At 35.3% G+C, this 4,100-nt stretch overlaps 1 pseudogene across 1 annotated transcript; it reads right to left on the bottom strand.

The window, feature by feature from the left end:
• Nucleotides 1-5: 5 nt before the first annotated feature.
• On the bottom strand, nt 6-1,990 carry LOC148207945 (uncharacterized; annotated as a pseudogene). Its single transcript, XR_015787561.1, has 2 exons — nt 1,762-1,990; nt 6-1,566 (listed from the first exon to the last, which is right to left on the bottom strand). The product of XR_015787561.1 is annotated as an uncharacterized LOC148207945 (transcript).
• Nucleotides 1,991-4,100: the final 2,110 nt, after the last annotated feature.

The raw sequence follows: 4,100 nt of genomic DNA, 5'->3' as shown, positions 1-4,100 counted from the left end.
CTAGCCATTGCCTCTTGCATCTCCCTAACATGCTTTGGCACTTTCTTCTCGGGCACTTTACTTTTTGCAGCACCTTTTTTGGGTTCTATAATTTCAGTGTTTACTTCCTCAATTTTCTCATCAGCAGCAGCTGCTGCGGCCGCTGCTGCAGCAGCTTTTTTTTCCTTTTCCTTCTCCTTCTTCTTTTTCTTCTTCCTTGCTGCAGCTGATTCTGTGCTCTCTTCTTCAGCTTCCTTTTCAGCTGATGCATCAGGAGGAGCAACAAGCTCAGGTGGATTCTCAACTTTGTCCTCTTGTGAAGGAAGAGGAGGGTCTGCTGGTTTTGATGTAGGAGGCCCCTCTCCTAGCTCAGCAAGAATCTTATCCAAATCATCTTCTTCTTGAGCAGTCCTTCCACTCTTTTTCTTTTTCTTCTTATTTTTGAAGTTTCTGCTAACCCCCTCCATCTTGTTAGCTTTTGATAAATCAGAATCAATATGCTACTTGCTGTATTCAATATTTCAGATCCGACTACATCTCTTACTTCATTGCCCAGCACACTTTCATCACTTAATGCAGTAACCATACCGCTGCCTTTCTTCTTAGAGGACTTTTTCTTTCCAGAAAATGCAATTACAGTGGCATCATCTTCATCAACACCATCAACATTTAATTTATTTGGCTCTGAAATAGAAGCATCCCCATCATTTTCCTCATCAGGGAATGCTGCACTAAACAAATTGCCACTTTTCTTTGAAGCCTTGGATGACTTCTTTTTCTTACCCGAGAAGCTAATTGATGCAATATCTTCATCCTCATCCTTCTTAGCATCTCCATCCTCATCCTCATTATCAAGACCACTAAAACCAGAAGCTGTAAATGTATTCCCAGCCTTCTTACCACCTTTCGATGACTTTTTCTTACCTGTAAATGCAATAACAGGCTCGTCATCAATATCTTCATCAACTCTGATCTCATTATCAATCACATCTTCATCATTCTCATCATCAAGAGCACTGAACGCAGCGGAAAAACCAGTCTTCTTAGAAGACTTAGACGACTTCTTCTTACCTGAAAAATTGATCACGGAATCATCCCCTTCATCATCATCCTTTTCCCCGGTTACCACAGATTCTTCATCATCATCATCAGCAGCGCCATCATTCCCCTCCTCATCAAGCAAACCAAAAGCGGAAGCAGTGAAAGCACTGCTACTTCCACTTCTCACTTACCCTTCTTCGACTTACCCTTCTTTTTCCCGGTGATAACAATCTCTGAAACACCATCCCCATCCTCCTCGTCCTCTTCCTCTTTAAGTTGTGAAGCTTTTGAATTACCCTTCTTACCCTTCTTCTTCCCCGTTATCACGACCTTCTCCTCCTGAACTTGGGCTTCTTCAGACAATTCAGTTCCAATGGAGTACTCATCGTCGTCTACTGCAAATGTCTTTTTCTTCGACTTCCCACCACCCTGAGCTGCCGCGGGAGCGCCGTCATCATCCCGTGCAGTTGGCTTCTTCCGACCCATGGAGATATCGGCAAATTAAAACCCCAAAAACCACCAACGCTACCGCCCCGAAAAACCTATCTGCAAATTGATCACCAAAAAATTAGACTCATCAACATCAATCAGCTATATAATCAGATCTCTCACCAGCAGAACAAACCCATCAAGAACAACAGATTATACAACATACATAAAGAAATCAATAACCCCACATCCAAAAACAAAAAAACGACAATGAAGCTCAGCTGAGATGAGAAGCAAAACACAAATACAAACACAAACAAACGCGTATCCAGAGAGAGATTATGCGCACTTCAGCTAGTGATTGGCGACAAGAAGAAATCGAAAGTGAAGGTAGAAAGAGATATTTAGGAATCCGGCGATAGGGAACGGGAATCTGGGAGAGGTTCGTAGTGCAGAATCTTGTTAACGAAGCGGAAATGCGAGAGAATTCAGATACGAACTGATGATTCCGAGTTTGCTTTCTCTACTTAGGGTTGCATATTGGCCGCAGGCAGTAGCCAAATGCAGACTGAACCGAACCGGCGTCCAAAGTTGAGAACAACCGGTTTCGACCGAACCGGTTGATTCGGTTTCTTCTGTTTGAGAAGGGGCAGCCAATGCGAGTTCCGTTTTATTTGGATTTTAATTAACCAACCAAACTCAATTGTAAACCCAACGGTCTCTCAATTGGTTAAGGTAAATCAAAATCATAAATATTAACACTCAAAGTCTTTTGCCATTGTGCAACACCCTGCAATGTAAATTAAATTTCTTTTTAAATAACAAATCTTTATTTTTAAACTTTGTTTAATAAAAAAAATATTTTTCTTTTTAAAACCAGAATATTTGTTTTTTTATGTTAATTTTAAAATTTTTATTTTATTAACCGTTGTTCAAATAAAGATTTTTTTTATATTTTTATTATTTGCACGAAGACCAAAACTACTCCACAAAACACACTATTTAGGATTTTTGTGTATTTAAAAAATGACATCAATAGCATAAAAAATTAATAAAAATAATTAGTTGGAAAATCCAAGACTTTAAACACCCACAAGATTACTAACAGTGATAGACCATTCAAATATCAAAACTTCAAACCTCCACGATCACAACTTAGATCTAAACATTATAATCTTAAATATCAACAACTACATAATTTCTAAAGAACGATCATAAATCAACTCAAACCGAATTCCCAACAAAAATATCCAGATACCAACATAATTTCAAGGTATAAACCAAATACCTAAATTATTAGAAAGCTTAAACTAGTTTTTTTTAGATAAGAAAAAAATCTACAAAATCTAATCCTTGAAATTATGCATTAACTTTGAAATATTAAAAAAAAACTACAGAATTGGGCAAAATATTTTATCACATTAATAACTAATTGCAGTCCAAATGATTTTTTTAGAAAAAATCTACAAAGTCTAAACGTATATCAACCTCACATAATTTAATTCTACAACTTAAAATATTAAAACTATAAATGTATAATCCTACAAATTCGTTAATATTTTATAATTCGAAAATCCTAAAATATCTCATCATATTACTTTGTTAAATACTTGTTGAACCTTCCTAAAATCTTCCCATGTAGAATTATAAATATTAATTCAAATATGTGTATCACAAAAAATTACAAAATTAAAGAATGGAGAAATACCTACAAAATTAAGATAAAACACGAACTAACAATATTGAAAATCATCAATCAAATGCACATCCAGAATAAAAACATACCAATAAATAATAAATGAATATCTCGCTTTATTCACTTTTGCTCACCTACACGTTTACTCGCCGGAGTGTGTTTAACTGTGAAGTTTGAGATTGGATTGAAATTGGTTGTCAAAGGGTCATCAAATCTGCACTGTCGGAATTCAGATCGTCGCGCAGAGGGAAAGGTCGTTGCAGGTTATCGAGATAATCCTGTCGTCGCTGGTATGGTGCGTCGTTGTCGTCGTAGTGGGTATCGTTGGAGTTCAAGAGAATGCTGCCAGATTATTCTGCTCTTCTCTTCTCTTGTGTCTCTTTGTATTGTTTATCTCCCCCTATACTGTGTGTGCCTCCTCTCTTAAATACTTAGATTTGCAACAGTAACAAACTTAGAAAGTGGGGAAAGATGAAGGATAAAAGGTCACATAACAGGGCTTTGACGTGAAAGATAACAAACTAAAAAAATCAAATATTAGTTTTAGTAAAAAAAATCCTTTTTAAATTTAAACAAATACTATTATTTAACAAAATTCTTTATTTAAAACCAAATCTTTTTTATTTATTTATTTTTTTACTTAATTATAAATCAAAATCTGTTTTAAAATTTTAATTTAATTAAAACTTTACCTTAAACTAATGTTACATTTTTTTTATTAACCAAAAACAATTACATTAAAACCTTATGTTATTTTTAATCAAATAATTAAATAACACTTAATAAAATAAATAATAATAATATTTTTTTAACAAAAGAGAGCCGGACCAAATACGGTGTCTACAGCTTGCCCCCTTTGTGTATCATTGCAGAACTAAAAGGGTAGACAAAGACAAAAGACAAACTATTGGGAAGGCGAGATTTTTATTTAAAGAAGGTTAGAATAACAGACCTT

Source organism: Momordica charantia, unplaced genomic scaffold, assembly GCF_013281855.1.
Source record: "Momordica charantia cultivar OHB3-1 unplaced genomic scaffold, Mcharantia_2.0 BLBB01000020.1, whole genome shotgun sequence".
NCBI lineage: Eukaryota > Viridiplantae > Streptophyta > Magnoliopsida > Cucurbitales > Cucurbitaceae > Momordica > Momordica charantia.
This window is presented reverse-complemented; position numbering and strand designations above follow the sequence as displayed.